Source organism: Sapajus apella, unplaced genomic scaffold, assembly GCF_009761245.1.
Source record: "Sapajus apella isolate SASKATOON/1434 unplaced genomic scaffold, GSC_monkey_1.0 scaffold60, whole genome shotgun sequence".
In the NCBI taxonomy this organism is placed as follows: Eukaryota; Metazoa; Chordata; class Mammalia; order Primates; family Cebidae; genus Sapajus; species Sapajus apella.
The window spans coordinates 2628528-2651678 of NW_022437000.1; the positions used below are offsets into that span (position 1 = coordinate 2628528).

General features: G+C 37.1%; 1 protein-coding gene and 1 long non-coding RNA gene across 4 annotated transcripts in view; both read right to left on the bottom strand.

The window, feature by feature from the left end:
• FGF14 (fibroblast growth factor 14) overlaps positions 1-23151 on the bottom strand; it is a 689306-nt gene that overhangs the window by 454968 nt on the left and 211187 nt on the right. The window lies entirely within an intron of this gene.
• LOC116528897 lies at positions 1382-13414 on the bottom strand. The gene is made up of 3 exons (XR_004259265.1): positions 11424-13414; positions 6852-6853; positions 1382-1394 (listed from the first exon to the last, which is right to left on the bottom strand). It is a non-coding gene; the product is annotated as an uncharacterized LOC116528897 (long non-coding RNA).

Consider the following 23151-nt stretch of genomic DNA (forward strand, 5'->3'; position numbering starts at 1 on the left):
CTTCTCAAAAGAAAATATGCAAGTGTCCAGCAAACATATGAAAAAATGTTTACTATCACTAATCATCAGAGAAATGCAAATTAAAAGCACAATGAGATATCATCTCACACCAGTCAGAATGGCTATTATTTAAAAGTCAAAAAATAATAGATGTTGGCGAGGATGTGGAGAAAAGGTAATGCTTATACACTGTTGCTGGGGGTGTAAATTAGCACAACTCCCATAGAAAACAGTATGGAGATTTCTCCAAAAACTAAAAACAGAACTACCACTTGACTCAGCAATCCCACTACTGGACACCTACCCAAAGGAAAAGAAATTGTTATATCAAAAAGATATCTGCACTCATATGCTTATTGCAGCACTATTTACAATAGCAAAGTCATGAAATCAACCTAAATGTTCACCACTGGTTTACTGGGTAAAGAAAATGTGGTGTTTACACATCATGAAATGCTATGCAGCCATAAAAAAGAACGAAATCATGTCTATTGCAGCAACATGGATAGAGCTGGAAGCTATTATCCCAAGTGAAATAACTCAAACAGAAAACCTAATTCCATATGCTCTCACTTACATGTGAGAGCCAAACAATGGATACACATGAACAGAAAGATGAAAACAATTGACACGGACAGCTCCATAGCTGGGGAGAGTGGAAGAAGGCTGTAAGTTGAAGAATTACCTATTGGATACACTGTTCACTCTTTGGGTTACGGACTCACTGAAAGCGAAATCCTAACCATTACACAATATACCCATGAAATAAACCTGCACATATACCCCCTTAATCTGAAGTAAAATAACAAATAATAATAGTAATAAAATTTCAGTTACACAAAATGAGTGAGTTCATGAGATCTCTGGTATCTGTAGTTAACAATAATGTATTGCACAATTAAAAATTTGTTAAGATGATAGATATCATGTTAATTATTCCCACAATGACAGAAAAACACAAAGAAAAAAATAAAGAGGCACAAGGAAATTTTAGAGATGATGTATATGTCTATTATCTTGATCATGGTGATGGTTTCATGGGTAAATGCATTGGGCCAAATTCATTAAATTGTAAACATTAACCACTTGCAGGGTATCAATTACACCTTAATAAAGTTGTTTAAAAAATGCTTGTATGAACCTGCAATATACTAGTTGTCCCTCATTATTAGATCAGTGCTTACCACATGCTGCTTTCTATATCAGCCTTAAAAATAGGAGTTAGCTGTGGCCAAGGCCTTTCCTCCTTCATGAAAACATCAATCAACTGAACAATGGTTCAGATGGTGGAAGAATGACTGCACGGTGAAGCATGCTGAAGTGTTTGGATCTACTTAACTCAAATACAAAACACATTCATTGATGCTTAGAGCTTGATCCCGTGTGAAATATGTCTGCATGGAGCTTAGCATTCAATAATAAAACAGCTAATTTGGAAGATGTGAATTTTCTAGAAAATTGATTTTTTCTAATTCATTCAGAATAGAGAGAAGACAGCCAGAACTTGAGCCTGGGTAACCAGATCCCTCTGGAAGCAACACAGTGTCTGCTAGGAACCAAGATAAATTCCAAGAACAATGACTTCAGATGGTTTCAGCCCTAGTGTCCTTTAAACTGTCTGATCATGTGTCTCTCATTTCTTTAGATCGTAGACTCCTCATTTTACTTACAGAATAACATTCAGTGTTTCTTTCTTTTTCTCAAAGAAAATCATCAGCTTTTTCAATTAATATGTGCCACAGTGTCTATTGCTTTTCAGAAATATCATTCCTTTTCTGCGTTGCCTATTTCCAATTTTGCGTCTGCAGATGTCTGTGTGCCAAATCTATCCTATAATGTTTTGTCAGCAAGTTATTCCCAGAAAAATAATGCAAAACTCTTAAAATCTGCTCGAGTGATTTCTCAGGAACCTTATGGCTCATTGAAATCCTGCATTCATCCAAAGGGAAGTCTATTACCAAGAGCTATTTGAGGCAACTGTGACATGGAAAAAATTATAAAGAAAAAAAAAACTTGCATCTCAAAAAAAGTTCTCTTCATCTTTGATTTTTATATAAAACCTGGTATCATTATACTCTTTTAAATTTGTTGTTAAAGCAAATCCTTAATTATATCTTTAATAAGTATATATGAAAATACCACAAGCCATGATATCAATTCATCATTCAACACACAGCACATGTCTCTCTCAGCGCATGGCCCAAACCTCCCCTGACCACAGCACTGCAGCACCTCACAGCAACATCCTAAACAGAAATCCTTCAGCATCACACCGTCACCTCCAGCACAAACACAGCGCTAAAGTCTCTTCGACCAGCATCCTCAAATCTCAGTGCCCTGCCCCACTTCAGCAGCTTGAAGAGAGAATAAAATGAAGATTGGGGAAGAGCAGGAGACCTAACCCACTGACAGTGGGAATTATAGAAACACCATTATGGCTCAGAAGGTTGCAAAACCAAAACTTTCTAAAGTGAATCATAATCTTCACATCCTATAAAACGTGACCCCAATGGCTACTAAAAACTGACTTTGCTGACTCAGGTCACCAATTTCACTCAAATCACCTAGATCTCTAATACAACTCTTGAATATTCACCATTAATTATTTTTTTATTTGCATTAATATAAGGGGCTAAAGTGTAGTTTTATTTCATGGATATATTGCATAAGGGTGAAGTCTAGACTTTTAATGTAACCATTGCCCAAACAGTGGACACTGTACTCATTAAGTAATTTCTTCTCTGTCGTCCCCCTCTACCCTTCCAAGTTTCTAATGCCTATTATTCCATATTCTATGTCCATGTATACACATTATTCAGCTCCCACTTCGAAGCGAGAATGTGTGGTATTTTGCTATTTGTTTCTGAGTTATTTCACTTAAGATAATGGCCTCCAGTTCCATCCATGTCGCTACAAAAACCATGATTTTATTTTTGTGTGTGTGGCTGAGTAGTAATCTATTGTATGTGTTGTGTTGTGTATACATACCTCTCACAAAAAATGTGACATACATATATATAAATGTATATATATATATATATATATATATATATACACACACACATTTTAAATTGTATTTACCACTGTGATTTAAACTCAAATGCAAATACTTTGACTATTCACTTTTTGTAATCCTGGAGCTACATATATATCCACTGGGGAGCCTGATATTGTACAAACTGCATGCAGCGATGAGGAAGAGACACTGAAGAAATCAGGGAATAAGGACATTAAACAAGTAAAAAGAAAAATGAAGGAATGAAAACTAAAAGTAATCTCAAGTGTTGTCGGCAGAACAGGATTCAGTCATGCAACCCATGGCAATAGCACGGCCATATACCAAATAGCAGAGAAGCAGCGTTGTAACAGGAAGTCCCCACTCTTTCCTGGGCTTCCTGCAGCAAGTGGTAAAGAAATAGGTGAATACAATGAAAAATCATCCAGTTTTTCCCAAGAATCAATGCTATCCCAGTGTCAGCAGAGCATGGCCCATCTCTGCCTCTACCACAACCTCACATGCTCCGTCCCAGAAATAGTCCCAGACCTGACCCCCTCTTCAGCCACTTTGTTCACTCCTGGTGCAAGTGTTTCCATCACAAACTGGGGTCTCTCAGCTACTTAATCACTTGCTTAATGGTTTGGGGACCATACAATCTTCTGCCAGCCCTAGGCCTACACATTCCCTAACAGATATGTGCAGGAATAGAGGGTACCTTTTAACACCACTACCACTACCAGTAATCATACTAAACAAGCAGAGGAATAAAACTTATTGAATGCTTTTTATGCACTAGGCACTTTCCAAAACCCTATACTTAGGTACTACTTTTATACACATTTCAGATAAGTAAATTGACACTTACAGTGGTTAAGCGATCTGTTGTGAAGTAGCATATCCCAAATTTAAACGCTTGTATGTTCGCTCCAAAGACCACATTCTTTATCACTATTCTAAGCTAAAGCTCACAAGTGAAGACAGTTTTGTCTCCCAGGCTGGAGTGCAATGACATGATCTCGGTTCACTGCAACATCTGCCTCTTGGATGCAAGCAATTCTCCTGCCTCAGCCTCTCAAGTAGCTGGGATTACAGGTGTGTGCCACCATGCCCAGCTAATTTTATATTTTTAGTAGAGACGGTGTTTATCTATGTTAGTCAGGCTGGTCTCAAACTCCTGACCTCAGGTGAGGTGCTGGGATTACAGCCATAAGCCACCATGCCTGGTCAATAATAAATCTTTAAAACTCCAAATACGTAACTAAAATTTTGAAGTATATAATTGTTCCATCAAGAAAGCTTTGTGAATAGGATTAAGTGGACCATAGCTCTTCCATCCCTTTTCAAAAAATCTTTATGGTTGGTCAGCTTCTTTATATTATATGAATTCCAAAATATATTTGCCAGAGAAACTTAATCATATCTACACAAATGATTACTCCTCATCCCTACCTAACCACTTAACCATCCCCACTAGACACCCCACTAACTTCATGTCTCACTGCTAATGCAAAGAAAAATCTAATGTGTTTCTGGCAAACAGAGAGTTTCTGTGGAAATCAATGGAGAGAAAGGTTAACATTGACTTCTAAAGCAAGACAATAGACTAGCTAGTTAAATGTCACAGATATAATTTTCTTATTTGAAAGACAGATCATATGAAATTGATGATGCTTTTCTGTGAGACATTATGTAGGTTAATCATTAGGACTATTTACTATCATTTCCATGCTATAATTCTGCTCAAATATTGAAATTTGTAATACCAAGTAAGAGAAGCTATTTTATTTTATTTTATTTTTTAACTTTTTTTTGAGACAGAGTCTCACTCTGTCACCCAGGTAATAGTACAGTGGCATGATCTCAACTCACTGCAACATTGCATCCTGGGTTCAAGCAATTCTCCTCCCTCAGCCTCCTGAGTAGCTGGGATTACAGGCACCTGCTACCACACCCAGCTAATTTTTGTATTTTTAATAGAGATGGAGTTTCACCAAGTTGGCCAGGCTGGTTTTGAACTCCTGACCTCCAGTGATCCTCCTGCCTCAGCCTCCCAAACTGCTGGGATTGCAGGCATAAGCCACTGCACCCCACCAAGAGAAGCTATTTTAGATCATAAACATATGCTTTTACCAATTAAATAGTATTTTCCTAAGTGAGAAGCCTAGTAATATTATTCTGTTATTAGTAATTACCTGGGAAGAATGTATAATGCTATATGAAACTCTGTGGCTAGGTTGTACATATTACCCTGGAGAAATATACACAGGTAGTAGGATAATAGCATTTCCTTGAAATAAATCAAAGATATATATTATGAGTCCTAAATCTGGCAAACCTTGTTCACATTACCCAAAAGGGTCTGTTTTATCATGTGGTTCACTCCCACATATGTGGGATTAATTTCTAATATATTTTAGAACTATATTAAGCCCAACTGGGATTAATTCCTAATATATTTTTAAAGCATGTTTATATTATATTAAATGGCGTTTCAAGTAACACTCTAATAGGTTTAGGCCTAATAAGACTTTGTTTAGAGGAAGAATGAGCCAACCACAGCCTGTGGGCCAAATCTAGCTCGCTACCTGTTTTTCTTCGACCCATAATTGAGAATAATTTTTCCAGGTTTGCAATCAGTTTGATGATAAAGAATGCTAACTTTGAATCTCAATTAAACAGAATGTTATTTCAAAAAGAAAAAGTGTAAAAGATTTTCAGTGCTCCTATTATTAAATGCAGTAGGCAGACTAACGGTCTCCAACGATGTCCATGCCTAATCCACAGAACCCATGAATATGTTACCTGACATGGATAAAGGAATTTGGTAGATGTGATTAAGGTTGTGGACTATTATGGGTTGGACCATGTCCCCTACAAAGATATACTGAAGTCCTAATCCCTGATACCCATGAATGTTTCTTTATTTGGAAAAAGGGGTTTTGTAGATGTTATCAAGTTAAGATGAGGTTATCAAGGTAAGCCCTAATCCAATATAACTGGTGTCCTTATAAGAAAAGGAGAAGAGACAGAGGCGTAGGAGGAGAGAAGGCCTTGTGCTGATGGAAGCAGAGGTTGAAGCAATGCAGCTGCAAATCAGGAAATGCCGAGGATTGACGGGCATAGCTCTTTCATCCCTTTTCAAAAAGTCTATGGCTGGTCAGCTCCTTTATATTTTAGGGATTCTAAAATATGTTTAAATCCATGCTATAGGAAACTCTGTTGCTATGTTGTACATATTACACCGGACCCATAGTAGTCCATAACCTTAGTCACAGCTGCCAGGTCCCTTTTACCATGTCAGGTAACATATTCATAGGTTCTGGGAATTAGGGCATGGTGGTCCTTGGAGAACATTCTTCTGCCTACTGCATCTATGGAAGAAAGAATAAGAAAAAAAAGGATCCTACTCAGAATCTTAGAGGGAGCGTGGCCCTACTGAAACCTGGATTTTTGATTTCTAGGCACCAGAACTGTGAAAAAGTTTTTCAATAACTGCCATTGTTTTCAGCCACCTATTTTGTGGCACTTTGTTACAGGAACCCTGGAATACTAACTCCGGGACTCTGCATTGCAAAATGTATCCTGAGTTATCCAGGTGGGCCCAGTATAATCAATGGATCCTTAAAACTGGAGTCTTTCCGGGCTGCAGTAGAGAGAGAAATGTGGCGATAGAAGCAGGTGTACAGAGACGCTACCTTCCTGGCCTTGAATAGGAGGGCAAGAGCCATACGCCAAAGAATGCAGGCAACTTCTAACATCTGAAAGGCAAGACAGCAGACTCCACCCCAGAGCCTCTGGAAGAGCAGAGCCCTGCTGACACATTGATTTTAGCCCAGTGAGAACTCTGTTGGACTTCTGACCTCTGAAACTGTACCAAATAACATGAATTTGTTTTCTGTAAGCTACCAAGTTTCTGATAATATGTTATGGCTGCAATAGAAAACTAATACAATAGGTTTGTGTTACAAAAAAAAAAAACTGTTCTTTATTAATTAATTTTTTTACTTTAATTTTGTTGAATTTTGTGAAAATTTGTTTCTCTCTTGTTTGGTAAGTACCTACATAATGTGTTTGATTTTGCATCTTGACCCACAAAGCCTAAAATATTTACTATTTGGTTCTTTACAAAATGTGTTGACATCTGGTTTTGAGTGTTAGCAAATTTCAAGTTTGTTGAAAGGAAAACACTTAATGTGGCTCGTCTATTTATAAATACTACATTCTTGCCAAATAGTTTATTGAAGTTCAGATTAGAGAGGCATATTGATTATAAAGACTTGTATAATTATAGATTTCAAAAAGAATTAAAAGAAACATATCCATTCTTCCTATGACTGTACTCATGCACTTAAAAAATTCATTTGTGAAGCTCGTCATGTGCCACCATGGCACAGTTGGGACAACAGATGCATGCTAAGTATGGGGTCAGAATGAAATATTAGACAACCTGGAACAAAGGTTAGTGTTGACTTTTATTTCCAGAATACAAGCAAGCCAACTCATCCAGAGAGAAGGACAGGACACTGCCTGACTGCAGGTAAACGTGTCATAGCAGTGTTACTATATAGCGCTCTATAAAAATCACGTTTGATAGGAATGTGCAAGACTGGAAAAATAAATATTTTCCCATTAAAAAAAAAGAGACTCACCTATATGTTCAGAATTTGTACCCTAAGGATTTTTTTAGAATTCAAAATTTCTATTATATTATCTGTAAAGTTAAAATAGTCATCTTTTCTATGAGTTCAAAACATATTCATCTTAATCACACCACTTGCAGTTTGGTAGCCTAATTTTGAAGAATGGAAAGTTAAGAAAGCATAAATCAATTGATAAAGAAAGACATTATAAAGTCATTATAAAGCAGGATAAGTACCGCCAGACTGTCCCTGCCATATAGACTAGTTAACCCTGCTTTTATAGGAGAGAAGCAGGTCGCTTAATGAAAAGCATCTTTCATTCAGTAGTAACAAATCGTTGTGTCTACCCTATGCTGAGAATGAGAAACCTAGCCTTGCCCCTGCTCCTCAATAAACTCAGTCATTTGCTGTCAGAATGGAAGGCGCATTTAACCTTTGCTCCCACACTATGTGAGTCAATCTATGGGTCGCATTAGCATAGAACAGGTACAAGCTGAGATGTTCTTACCCATTGCCAGATTGGCAAAAAATATAGCAGAGAGGCCATATGAGACTTCGGAATTAGACAGACCTAGATTCAAACCCTCACTCCTTATTAGCTATATAATCGTGGGAAAATAGTCTAAGATGTGGGACTCAGTTTCCTAGGGCTCAGACGTAAAATAAGAACCATCGCATCTCCTTCGTGGTGTTGCGTGAGGACTGACCAGGAAGCACACAGATGCTCACCCAGTTGGCGCATCATACAGGATGCTGGGTACATACTAACCATGAGTGTCTTTCTAGGAGATAAAGTAAACATCAAGATACACAATGAAAGGAACACTCAGCCTTCTTTGTACATCCTATAGGAGGCTTGCGAAATCACTGGGTTTCTGTCACTTAGGGGACCCAGTAATGGAGCCCCTGCTGTACTCACCGACACGTAGCCATACATATAGCCACGGGTAAGAGAAGGTGGGGACGGGACATCAAACAACCTGGAACAGAGGCCAGTACTGACTTCCATTTCCAGATTCACATGCAAGCCTACTAACCCAGGATACTACAAAGATTTCAAAACGTTTACATTGAGGTGAGAACATCATGACAAGGAAGGGTGCATGGAAGAAAGGGGTGGGCAGTAAAAAGAAGGAGGAGGAAATAATAGACACAGGCAGGAGGCTTAGAGGCACATATTGCTCAGTCACTCAGTATCCCAGGGGCGGGCTCGTGGTCCAGTCCCCGAATCTTTCTAGACTCACATGTATAGTAAGGATTGATCATGCTCATTCCAGCTCCAAATGTCTTTCATTTTTATGATTCTATTTTCCTGAGGTAGAGTAGTGATGAATGATAATGGAGAGGTAAGAAGATTAATTGGACGATTTCAAAAGATAAACAGAAATGACTAGTGAATATGAGCAGTAATACTTCAACTTTTTAAATAATGTAAATTAAATCCATGTGATGCAGCATTTGCCTATCAATGAAAGAAATTAACAAGAACATCCGTGTAGATGAGAGCACCGTGAAATACAAGCACTCTGACGTTGTGGATAGGGGTGCGGATTGGTATGAGAGTTTGGAAAGAAATTTGGTAATGTTTATCAAAATAATTTAGAATATTCATATCTTTTGGCCTATTAATTCTTCTTAGAAACTACCATAAGCCAAAATGCCCACAAAAGTTATCCACAGACATGCAGCATTTATAATAACAATGGTAAATTGGACATCACTCAAGTATTCAATATTAGCTAGACACTTAAGCCAGAATATATCAATATGTGACCATGTAAAAAAAAGCTTTTTAATAACATGGGGAAATTTATAACATTAAAAATGTTAAGAAAAGAAAGCATATGTTCTCAGGTAAACTAAAACTTTATTTTAAAAAATATACTAAGAAATTACTATTGCCGGAATAATGAACACATTTCCTAATTTTTCGTATTTTTCCAAATCTTAACAAAGCACATGCTTCATCTTTAAGCTCAGAAAGAATGTAAAGCTAAAATAATCTTCATAAAAAGAAAAAATAAATAAAAGGGAATTGTTCTCATCCATTTTCTTTCATAGTTCTGAGGCCTTATGTTCATGAGAAGAAAGATAAGAAAATTTGCAGGAAAACAATATTTTTATTCATACTGTATTGATTTTGGAAAGGCCACGAGACAGTGGAAAGAGAAATTAAGAAATGGTGACATAAATTATTGAACAGGGAGCCATTTCTAGAAGAAACATTTTAAACCTCTCCAAAAATTAAATGCCACATAATGTGGCATTTTTCATTTTCATTTTAATTGCATTGTTATATGTAATAGAATTAAAATTTTAGAATATACCTTGGCCATGCTCTCCTCTGAGATGCTTCTTAAAGTCTTTTCATCTCTTATAAATTTCTTGTATGTTAAGAAAAGAAAAATCTTTCTACCAAAGCTTTCATTTCCAATTATATTATAAAAGTTTTGCTCTTCAATTCCTCTCCCAGGAAGCTATGAGTGAAAATTTTATACTGTGGTCTTTTAACTTTTTCAGCTAAGATCTTTTAAAAGTCATTTTCTCCGTATTTTCCTCCTCTATTACTTGACTTTTGCATTTAATCCATGTTTAAAGACCTGTTTTATATTTCTGTGTTTTATCTACATCTTTTCTGGCAGTCAGCAGAAATACATACATATTTCATACTCACAATAATAAACCATATCAGATCCAGAATGAGAAATTTATCTCTTAAAGATCTCGATATGAGTTAATATTACACCTTCTCTAGATAAATGTGTCAATCAGGAAATTAGTTTAAATTTAATTTAGAGGAGCCCCATGATATAGTGAAAGGATCCCAAGGCTTGAAGTTAGAACACCTGTATTTGGAGTTCGATCCACCATATTTATGATTGGCACAATTCACTTGGTCCTTTGACTCACAAATCTGTCACATGTGGAACTGAGATGACATCATCTTCACAGCATTACTGCGATGATAAGAGATAATACATTTAGAAATGGGTGCAACGTTGTGAAGTCACTGTTAACCCTTTCACGCCAAAAGAGGAAAAAGGGCTTTGATAGAGCTTCTTCATTCTATTAACATGCTGTATTTATTCAAATAAAAAAATAGTAAAAGTACATTTAATAGATTTGGTGACCCAGTCTGGACACAGCTCATTGCCTGGACACATTTCCTTGAATACAGCTCAAAAATTCACCAGCGTTAACGTGATGTGATTTTTTTTTCCAGGTAAAAATTCTACATGATTCAACAACTAAAACAGATAGTTTACACAACAGAGGGCAGCTACTCTCATAGTAAGCAGAATATTGCCACTTACAAGCTCAGTATTTCCCTATAACAGAAACATTTTCTCTAAAACAGCTTGTTGGGGTCAACAGATTAGGATTTATATGCACTTTCAAAATCAAACAATATAGTTTTTTTTTCTTTTCCAACTTAGTAATGTAAAGACCTCTTTTAAAGGAAAAGGATCTCAGTGACTGCCAATGTTGACAAATTATTTTTACAACAATATTAATATACACCACCAGGTAGGATCTGCCTGCCCTATCCTCATGGTTCTTTTGCAATAACTATAAAACTAAAATTAATTTGTAAATTAAAAGCAATCAAAATTTTTAAGTAGTGTGAATATCTATAATATTGATGAAAATAAACACATTATTTCACTGAAAGTAAATTATAATTCTCAATGTGAATATGTAAATACATGCATATGTAAAGCCTGACATGTCTATAAATATGATTTTCTCAACATTTTTGTCTATTCCAACTTTTATAAAATCACAAGTTATATCTGTAGTGTACATATGGAGAACATAAGAGCAATGTCTGAGTTACATGTTTAGCATACATAGGAAACACAAGGAAACGTCTGAGTTACACATGCAGTGAACATAGAAAACATGTACACACACCTGAGTTATATAAATAGTGCACATATGCAATCATTGCAGGCACACACCTGAGTTATACATGCAGTGCACAAACACAACACTGACAGGCTCACACCTAAGTTAGATACACAGTGCATGTAGGAAACACAGACACATGTCAGAGTTATATACATAATCCATGGAAAACATACAGACACACACCTGAGTTACACATGTGGGAGCACCAACAGGCACATGCCTGAGTTATTCAGGTGGAGTACCTGTAGGGGACACACAAGCAATGCCTGAATTCCATCTGGAAGACAAATCTAGTCTTTTCCCCTTAACTCAAGATAAATAAATAGCACTGCCTCAGTCTAATCAGATTATTAATTCATCAAAAGTGTGCTACAAAAATTGCATGATCAGACTGCATCAGGAGACCCAGATAACCCTGACATGCATAAATTACTGTTTTAGAGCTATAAACAAAATATAATTATAAAATTGATCATTTTCTTGGAGAATACACAAGCATAGGGAAAATGCTCACATACTCTTGTTTGAGAAACTCTGCAATTGATAAAATGACTTATATCCAAAATTTTTAATTTTTTAAATAAAATAGAATCCTAGAATTCCTCATTTGAATAGAACGTGCAGGACACCAGAGTTCAGCCAGATCTGACTTATTTATTTATGTTGCTGACTCAGGATGACAGCATCCACAATAGCCTCCAAGGATTGGGAGTTCTGGCATTTAATTTAACCTAGTCTCCATCATTGCCCTTCATCTTCTCCTCATTGCTGCTGCGTCTCCTCTCTTTTCCACCTTCATGCCCTGTCCTTGCTCTTCTTCAGTACCATGCACATTTGAGGACAGACAAAACAGACATACCATGAAACAGATTTGTTTTCAGTCTGAAAGCCCATAAAACAGCACCTCTGTGGAAGGGAAGCTATAGTTACAGCTGGTGGTGTAGCTGGAAATTCTGAATTCCCCTGCAAACGTTTAAGACTGGGCCGTTTTCTGCTATCAGTTATAGAACAAATAGAACCCCAGGTCTGCTCAGCTGCACAATTCACACGGAGAGTATTGGGCATCCCACATATATTGAGTAAATGATTTGACATTTTGCTATTACATATATAGCTATGATCTACAATAAGGACAGTAGAAAGAGAAGTAGACACCTAAGAGGCTGATTTACTGAATTTTCAGTAATTCATTCAATTTAGCAAATATTTATACAGTGCCATTTTTCTGCAAAATACTGAATAATTTTTATTTTTCTCTTTACAGCAATTGTGAAATAAAATAACCAGATACCTATGCTCCAACTTAAATATCCATCTCCTTTACTTAAAACACATATTGACCATCTATCATGAAGTACCAGATGTTCTGTTGGGGTCAGTGAGAGATTAGAGTCAATAAAAAATATTTCTGGATTAAAAGACTAGAACACATTTTATGAATAACATAAAAATTCAGACTGGGGAAAAAAACAATTTCAACAGATAATAACAGAGAAAGGCAACAAAGACAAGCAAAGTGAAAGCAATATAGCATTTTGGTTAGGAACAAGAATATGAAGAAGTAGAAAGATCTGAGTTTAAGTTTCAGATTTTTTCAATTATTTGTATGACCTTGGGAAATCTTTTAACCTCTCCACGCTGTAATTTCCTCTTATGTTCCAGCAGGCTCGATAAAAGTACCTAACACATTCTTTTGTCTTGTTTTTGCTTTGGAGAATTAAATGAGATAAAGCACAGTACCTGGCAGAGGGCTAGTGCTAAATAAGGGCTATGCATTTTCACTATAATTACTACTTTTAATATATTCGTGCCAGAAAGAGCATAAGAAAATGAATGGAGGCCAGGTGCGGTGGCTCACTTCTGGAATCCCTACGCTTTGGGAGGCTGAAGCAGGTGGATCACTTGAGGCCAAAAGTTTGAGACCAGCCTGGCCAACATGATGAAACTCCCTTCTTAATCTAAAATACAAAAATTAGCTGGGCATGGTGGCACATGCCTGTAATCCCAGCTATTGGGGAGGGTGAGGCAGGACAATTGCTTGAACCCAGGAAGCAGAGGTTGCAGTGAGCTCAGATTGGGCCACTGCACTCCAGCCTGAGTGATAGAGTGAGAAAGAAAGAAAGAGAGAAAGAGAAGAAAGAGAAAAAAGAAAGAAGGAAGGAAGGAAGGAAGGAAGGAAGGAAGGAGGGAGGGAGAGAGGGAGGGAGGGAAGGAAAGAAAGAAAAGAAGACGAAGAAGAAGAAGAAAGGAAGGGAGGGAGGGAGGGAGGGAAGAAAGGAAGGAGAAAGAGAAAAAGAGAAAGAAATAGAAAAAAAGAGAAAGAAAGGAAAGAAGGAAGGAAGGAAGGAAGGAAAGAAAGAAAGAAAGAAAGAAAGAAGAAAAAGAAAGAGAAAAAAGAGAAGGAAGGGAGGGAGGGAGGAAGAGAGGAGGGAGGGAGGAAGGGAGGGAGGAAGAGAGGAGGGAGGGAGAGAGGGAGGGAGGGAGGGAGGGAGGGAGGGAAGGAAGGAAGGAAGGAAGGAAGGAAGGAAGGAAGGAAGGAAGGACCCCACTCTGGAAATGGTGAGCATTCTCATTTGGTTAAAAGATTAGATTATAGAAGAAAAGTAGAGGCTGGTTGGTTTTAGTCAAATTGAGGATAAAGGGTTTAATGTGCAGATAGTAAGAAAATCTTTGAAACATCTTGAACAGAGCCATGATAAAATCAGAGGTGCACTATTGGCAGGATAAGGTGGAGAGAGGTAAAAATCAGAACATTTTATGAAAAGAATTCCACTTAACCAAATAAGAATTAAGAGGTAAAATGGAATTAGAGTGTTGACATGAAAAAGAAGAACTGAATTTGAAAGAGATATTATGGAGGTAGAATCCCTTAGAACATTTAGAAGCACTTTTAATTTCAAAGAGTTTGGATAAAACAGGTCTCATAGGAAGAGCGAAGGTCATGCCATAAGCCCAATCTGTGCATAATAATGACACTAAATATCTACTCTGTGCCAGACACATTGTATTACTACATTTTCCATTGTCATAGTGGAATACCTGAGACTGGGTAATTTATAAACCAGAAGAGTTTTATTTGGCTCATGTTTCTGCAGGTAGGGCAAGCATGGCACCAGCATCTGCTTGGCTTATGATGAGGCCTCAGGAAGCTTACAATCATGGTGGAGGACATAAGAGGAGCCCACAGATCACATGGCAAGATTGAGCAAGAGAGCAGGGAGGAGGTGCCAGGCTCTTTTAAACAACCAGGTCTGGCATGAACTAATAGAGTGAGAACTCACTCAACACCGAAAAGATGGCACCCAGTCATTCATGAGGTTGCCGTTCCTAGATCACTAGACACCTCCAGCTTTGGAGGTCACGTTTCAACATGAGATGCTGAGGTGACACATATCGAAAACATATCACATGTTATGTGTCATTTTAGATTCCTTTTAAGACTGATTATCCAATGGATTTCACGTCCTCACATAACCCAACTAAAAAAGAGAAAAAAAAGAAACTTCCTTTAGTTATTTCCAGCAACCTTCCCTCCTATCTCCCTGGCTTCAATTGGCTACATTTCCATTCCTGAACCAATAACTGTGGGCAAGGGGTTGTCATATGCTTTAGGATGTAAGTATTGTTTATCTGAATCAATATTTGTGTTTAAAATAATAAAACTATATTAATGTGGTTAGAACAGTGATTCTCAGCCTGAGGCAATTTTGTCCTGCAGGGGACATTTGCTAATGTCTGGAAAACTTCTGGTTGTCACAACTACAACAGTGTTACTGGTCTCTAATTGGTAGAGTCCAGGGATATTGTTACAGATCCTACAATGCACAGAACAGCCCCCTAAAACACAGGAGTATTGGACCCAACATTTTAATCATGTTGAGAGTGAGAATGTTGGCTTTGAACAACCGGAGGTCATCCCTGGATCTGAGTGTGGGATCAGCTACAAATCCAACCTCACATTAATAGATAAGGATAAAACCAATGTTAGAGAGACAACAAAAAGTCCATTAAATTAATAATACTCAACAAAAATTAATATAGTTGGGGTGTGGGGGCATTGCAGGAATGCTGCGGTACAATATTTCCAAATATCTGCTCCTCCATAATAGCAAGAAAACACTAGCAATACTATCAAAATCAACATTTTAAGAACTCTGTCAACTAACCAACAGAGGAATTCAAGGACTTTTTATTAAAGAAGGAAAAGCTGCATTTCAATGAGAACAGTGACCTTTCTGGCGTTTTAACACACCCTACTCCCATCTTCTCTTCTCATCTCCACAATAGCTTTGAAAACCAACAGCCTGGTAAACATAATAGCAGTGATAAGCACAGCCATAAAAAAACAGTAGCTACCAACCAATGGAGAGGGAAAAACAGATTTGAAGCTCCTCAAAAGCTTCCCTTACCAGTTGTTGTTATTATTTGACCTGGCTGGTAGTTTCCTGGAAACCTCTATAAGCAGGGCTTGTCTTTACATGACCAGACTCAGAGATCATTCCTTCTAAACAACATTTCCCCAGGAATTTGCCAGAAACCATCCATGATAATTGCTTAACATCATAGCTGCCTGAAACATCTATAAAATTTGGGCAAACGAGAAGCTGACCAAAACATTACGTGGAAAATGTGATGAATGAGCTGCCCATAGGGTCTGTCTGCTTGGGCTGCCATAACAAAATACCAGAGACTGATCACTTGAACAACAGAAATTTATTTTTTCAGTCCTGGAGGCTAGAATGGTCCAGCACAGTCAAGTTCTTGCAAAGTCTCTTTCCCAGGCTTCCTTCTCACTGTATGCTGATTTGGTTCACATGCACACAGACAGGAGCAACATTTCTGGTATCTCTTCTTTTAAGGGCACTAATCCCATCATGAGTTCCCATTCACATGATCTCATCTAACGATATTTATCCACCCAAAAGCCTCATCTCTGAATATCATCGTATTAACATACTTTGAGTGCCACACAAATATTCAGTCCATACATTCTTCCCTGGACCCTCAAGATGTCCTTCTCACATGCAAAATACATTAATTTTGTCCCAACAGCCTCAAAAGTCTTAACAGAGTCCAGCATCAATTCTAAAGTACAAAGTCTCATCTAAATAGTATCTAAATCAAATATAAGCAAGACGTATCCCAAAGCAAAATTGTTCTCCAGCTGTAAACTGGTAAAATCATACAAGTTATGTAGCTTCCAAATTACAACATATAGTGAAATAGGCATGAGATAGCCATTCCCATTACAAAAGGAAGAATTAAGAAAGAAGGAACAAGAGACAGGTCCCAAGAAAGTCTAAAACCAAGCAAGGCAAATTCCACCAGCTTTTAAGGCTCAAGATATCTCTTTTTCATTTAATGCCATCTCTTCTAGACCTACAGGGATAGTGGATTCTGCCTCCATGGTTTTACACAGCCCTGCTTCCATCCTCAAGGCTTTAGTCACAGGCCATATGGCCTATGAAATTGAGGTAATGGTCCCACCCTTTGCCACGGCATTACCCTGATGATCTTTGAATTGCCTTTAGGGTCACTACTTCGTTTTCTTAAAAAGCACAAGGTTACAGCCCAATAGCCCTCTGGTCCGCTCTTGTAGGATCTAAAAGTCTGACAGCCTTTATTTCATCTCATTTTCTTTTGACCCCTTAGTTCCAACTGACAGCATTTTTGCTTGTATAATTGATCTCTATTCCTGGCCTCCTCTGAGATGGCTGATTCAGTCCATCAGTCATTACCATGATCTCTTTATCATATAATTGTTCAACCACACCCTTCATGTTGTCTTCACAACAAGCTTTTTTATTTTTTTGCAATATGGATAGGCTGAGAACTTTCCAAATCTTCAACTCTGGTTCCTTTTTGCTTAACAACTTCTTCTTGAACTTTCTCTCCTTTCACATTTTACCATAAACAGTCAGGAGGAACCAAGACTCTTCTTCAACACTCTGCTTATATATCTCCTTAGCTAAGTATCCAATTTTATCACTTGCTGAATAGGAGTGGTGAGAGAGGGCACGCTTGTCTAGTGCCAGTTTTCAAAGGGAATGCTTCCAGCTTTTGCCCATTCAGTATGACACTAGCTGTGGGTTTGTCGTAAATAGCTTTCATTATTTTGAGATACATTCCATCGATACCTAGTTTATTAAGAGTTTTTAGCATAAAGGGTTGGTGAATTTTGTCAAAGACCTTCTCTGCATCTCTCGAAATAATCATGTAGTTTTTGTCTTTAGTTCTGTTTATGTGATGGATTTCATTTATAGATTTGTGTATGTTGAACCAGTCTTCCATCCCTGGGATGAAGCCTACATGGTTGTGATGGATAAGCTTTTTGATGTGCTGTTGTATTCAGTTTGCCAGTATTTTATTGAAGATTTTGGGATCTATGTTCATCATGGATATTGACCTGAAATTTTCATTTTTAGTTGTATCTCTGCCAGGTTTTGGTATCAGGATGATGTTGTGAATGAGTCAGGGAGGATTTCCTCTTTTTGTATTGTTTGGAATAATTTCAGAAGGAATGGCACCAGCTCCTCTTTTTACATCTGGTAGTATTCAGCTGTGAACCCACCTGGACCTGGACTTTTTTTGATTGGTAGGCGATTAATTGCTGCCTCAATTTCAGACCTTGTTATTGGTCTATTCAGGGATTCAAGTTTTTCCTGCTTTAGTCTTGGGAGGATGTAAGTGTTCAGGAATTTATCAATTTCTTCTAGATTTACTGGTTTATGTGCATTGAGTAGTTTGATGGTAGTTTGCATTTCTGTGGAATTGGTGGTAATATCCCCTTTATCATTTTTTATTGTATCTATTCGATTCTTCTCTCTTTTCTTTTTTATAAATCTGGCTAGCAGTCTATCTATTTTGTTGGTCTTTTCAAAAAACCAGCTCCTGGATTTTGAAACCAGACTTACAATCTGTAAATATTTATTCTTATAATGTTTAAGGATAAATACTATAAATAGTGATGCTATCAAGTATAGCAACATCCACATAATGAACACTTTAGAAAGAAAAGTAAAAGAGAAAAAGTAGAAAGGATATTTGAGAAAGCAATGGCCAAAATTTTCTAAACTTCATTTGAAAATCATTAAAGTGTACATAAAAGAACCACAGAATATATGTAAGATAAACTAAAACTAAAATGATCCGTGCCCAGACACATCATAATCAAATTGTTGTCAACAGTGAAAGATAAAGAGAGAACCTTGAACACAATAATAGAGAAGTGGCTCATAACATACAGGGGTCCTTGATAAGATGAACAGTGGATTTCTTATCAGAAACTATGGTGTCCAGAAGGCAATGGTATGGCATATTCCAAATACTGAAAGAAAAATACTGAAAGAATTCTAAATGAAAAAGAAATTAAGACATTACTATATAAATGAATTGAAATAATTTGCCACTCATAAACCTACTCTATGAGAAATGCTAAATGGAATTGTTCAGTCTGAAAAGAAAAAACAACAGACACTAAATAGAATCCACATGAAGAAATATTAACAGCACCAGTAGAGGTAACAATATAAGTAAGCATAAGTAATAGTATTAATATATCCTTGGTTTGTAATTTTTTTGCCCTGTTTACTTAGAAGGAAAGTATACAAATCAACAACTATAAAATGGTGTTGATGGACTTATAATCTATAAATATTTATTCTTATAATGTATAAGAGCACAAAGAAAGGAAAAAAAGTACAGCTATGTAGCAGCACAATTTTGTATACTACTGACATTAAATTGGTTTTGATTCAAACTAAATTGTTAAGATATTAGTTATAATCTTCAGAGCAACCATTAATAAAATAAAGTAAAAATACAATAAAACATATTAATATTAAGAGAATTAAAATATTATACTAGAAAACATCTATTTAGTATAAAAGATCAAAATAATGGAAGAAGAGAGAAAGAAAGAAAGAAAGACATACAGAACACATGTGCCTGGACCACATGGTGAAACCCCATCTGCACAAAAATGCAAAAATTAACTGGGCATGGTGGCTAATTGGAGGCTAAGGCTAGAGGATCACTTAAGCCCAGGAAGAGGAGGTTGCAGTGAGCCACGATCATACCACTGCACACAAGCCTGGAAGAGACAGTGAAACCCTGTCTCCAAAAAAAGAAAAAGAAAAAAAATCAAAACAACAATTTAAAAACTCACGTGTGGCAACTGGCAGATGTAAAGCTTACCTTATCAGTAATTACATTAACACAGAACATCACATTTGGATAATGATTTTTCTCATTAAATTTGTTTCAGACAGACAGAAGACAGAATTAGATCAGCATTGAGATTACAAAGTGGTATTAGCAATAAGCAAGGAATTAAATTCACAAATGTCTCTTTGGAGAGAGGAAGCAGGATGTATGTGTCACCTCTTAATAGGTTAATTGGGATAAACTAAACAGCATGTTCAAAAAGTTTATAAGATTGGCAAATAATGTTTTGGTAAAGTCATTAGAAACCATACAATGGCCATTATGATGATAATTTACAGCCGTGACAATCGTCTAGACAAGAGAATTAAGACATTACTGGTTCCAATTTTAATTTGAAGCAAAGCTAACTGTATCATATTAAGTGTCCTGGTCTTGTGGCCTCCAGCCACTGGGTGAAAATGTTAAAGTCATTTGCTGTTTTTCCCAGAACAGCTAACAGAAGTAGGCAGGGGTAGGAGAAAGGAATGAGACAATTGTAAAGAAATTAGGACTCAAGCAAAAAAGGCTCAGGAAAGAAAAAATATCCTCCTATGCAGCAACACTATCCAAACAGCAGGGTTCTCAGTTTGCCTGGCACTAAATAACATCTGACAAACAGCCTCTTAGTAGTTTATCTTTTTAAAAATTTTATTTTTAATTGACCAGTAATAACTGTATTTACTTATAGTGTACAAGGTGATGTTTTGACATATATTTACAATGTGGAATGATTATATCAGGCTAATTAACACATTCATCACCTCACATCTGATTTGTTGTGGCAAAACCATGTCAAAACTACTCTTCAGCAATTTTGAAATATGTAATGCAGTAGTATTTATTATGGTCACCATTTTGTGTGAAAGATCACTAAAGCTTACTGTTCCTGTCTACCAGAAACTTTGTACTTTTGATCAACATCTCCCCTTTTTCCATCTGTCCCCCTCCATCAGGCCCTTTTCAGAGATAAGTCACTGGTGGAGACTAGAATGACTGTGACCAGTGGTTTATGTTTGAAAAGAGTCTACACATGAGTACAGACTGGTTTTTCTGCTTTTACAATGTAGACTTAAAGCAAGATGGACTCTAGTGGTCTCAATGATTAGGAGAGAAAATAGAAAGGAAAGACCTATTTTTGTGAGTGGTATCTGCTAGGATGAGCTCAAGACACAGTTACAGGCATTCCATTTTAAGAACAGGTATTCATGCACATTTGATGAATGTACAAATCAACCACAGTTAGTTTTCCTATTGAGGTTTGAGCACTCTCTCTCTCTAAGCCAACAGCTTCTTCACATTTCTCCTTTTGGTCCTTCTAAAGTGGATATCAAGTCAAAGTATGAGGGGGTGCATCTCCCAATCATCAGTAGGGAACAATTTCAAGACCCAGAGCCCAACCCCTTTACCAGCACCAAGCGCTACTGCCCTAGACCCAGGTGTGTGCTGGAGGGTATCCCGGTCTGGAAAGAACAAACTGAGATCTAGGTGGGGCTCTTGCTTTTCTTGAAACCTTGGCCAAGTCACCTGACTTTCCTGGCTCTCTCAGTTTCTTTACCTATAAAAGAAGGAAGATGAACTGGTTTAGCTCTCTTGCATCTTTAAAATTTGGCAATTTTAGATGCCTCTATCCTATGAAATAAATCTCTCAATTCCTTTAAAATAAATATATCTATTTATGCATAAATATTTATATATTTATACATAAAGCAATACATACAAATATAAATATATTTACACATATATAGATATCTTTTATATGTAATTATATATATCTATATGGCATAACACACATATAGATATACATATGCTATATAAACAAAATATATAAAGAATTTTATATTATAAAGATAAAAGTGTTTTGAAACAGTCTCCCAACAGCCCATTCAAAGTCATTTTGGATCATTACAAAATTATTTGAGGGTCTCCGAATCAAAACACAGAAAAGCCTCATGGTACACAGTAGCCCACTCCTGATTCAAGGTGGCATTCATCAATGAGAAACCTCTAAATAGAGGGCAACCAATATTTTGAAACATACTGTCTGAGTAGAAATAGCCTCAGAAATTACAGCAAAGCAACAACTTTTTCTTCTTTCACTCTCTAGCCATGGTCCTCTTTTAACTGGGCACCAACTCTTTCCTCCTCTCCCAGCTTTCTCCTTTCCCCCACTCACCCTTCCACCCGCCCTCCCCACCCACCCTGCAGAGTTGTCTTCTGACTCTGGAACTCCCTTCCAATGTGCTGTTTCTGGACCTTACCCCTTGGAGGTAAATGTTGCAGTGGCAGCATCAAACAGGGATGCTTTCTTTAGGCACCATCAGAAGCCACGGCACAGTGCTAGGCAAGAATCAGAGGAATGAAACCCAGTCTCCTGGAGCTGACGGTCCCTTGTCCCAACTGGAAAAGGAAGTTAGTCTACAATGGTATCCAGTGTGTCTTCTGACTATAGAATTCTCAGACAAATGAATATATACCAATGCAAAATATAACACATTAATTTTAATTGTAGCCTTCTAGAGAGGGTGACCCAGCCATTGAGTGAAGATTTCAGGCAGGTGGGCCTTTCTGCTTCCACAAAAACTATATTCTATTGGCAGCTGCCTAGTCTTAAAATTGCCTTTAGGAAGCCGTAGGAGACTGAATTGGAAAATGCAGCCAGGCAATTTATGGGAAAATTGAACAGAGTGTTCTTCTGAGTAAGGAGACAAGGGTGTGGTAATGTCAGTCCTCCTTCTAAAGACCAGAGAAAATTTATGTTCCACCTGATAAATTCTGTATCCTTTTGGACTTTTTAAATATTGCACTTGGAATTGACTGTCATTTAAATATTGAAAGGGAAATCTCCAAAGTGATTTGATTAGTCAAATGCTTTAAAGATTCAGTAAAATACCAACCCTGCGGGATGAGTGGAGCCTCCCGCCTTATTCAATGCCTTCCTCATGTGGTGTCTGACGTAGCTTATAGACATCCTCAGCTGTTCCATAGGGATCAAATGTTTAAGCTCATGGAACAAATGGTAAGTGCTCACTCCTCACTCTCTGTCAAACTCAAACTATAACTACCTCGGTGAAACCCCAAATTATTCTCTTATGTCTGAATGTCACAATGAGAATGAAGGACTTGAAATATACAAGGAACTGGCTTAAGCTGATATAAATCAGACCCTGAAACACAATTAATTCACTATTACAAATAGTTTAAAGTTTGTAAAGATGTGTAGGTGGTTCTCAGTTTTATTATCTTTGCCATGAGTCACTAATATTGTTTCATAGTGGAAATTGTCCATTTAAACTAAAATAAATCTTGTCCACAGAGAAGCCTGGTATTGGTTGCTTTTTAGTTAAAGCAGTCTACAGCCTTGGTTTAATAGAGTGCTCATATTCTTCCAAGGAATTA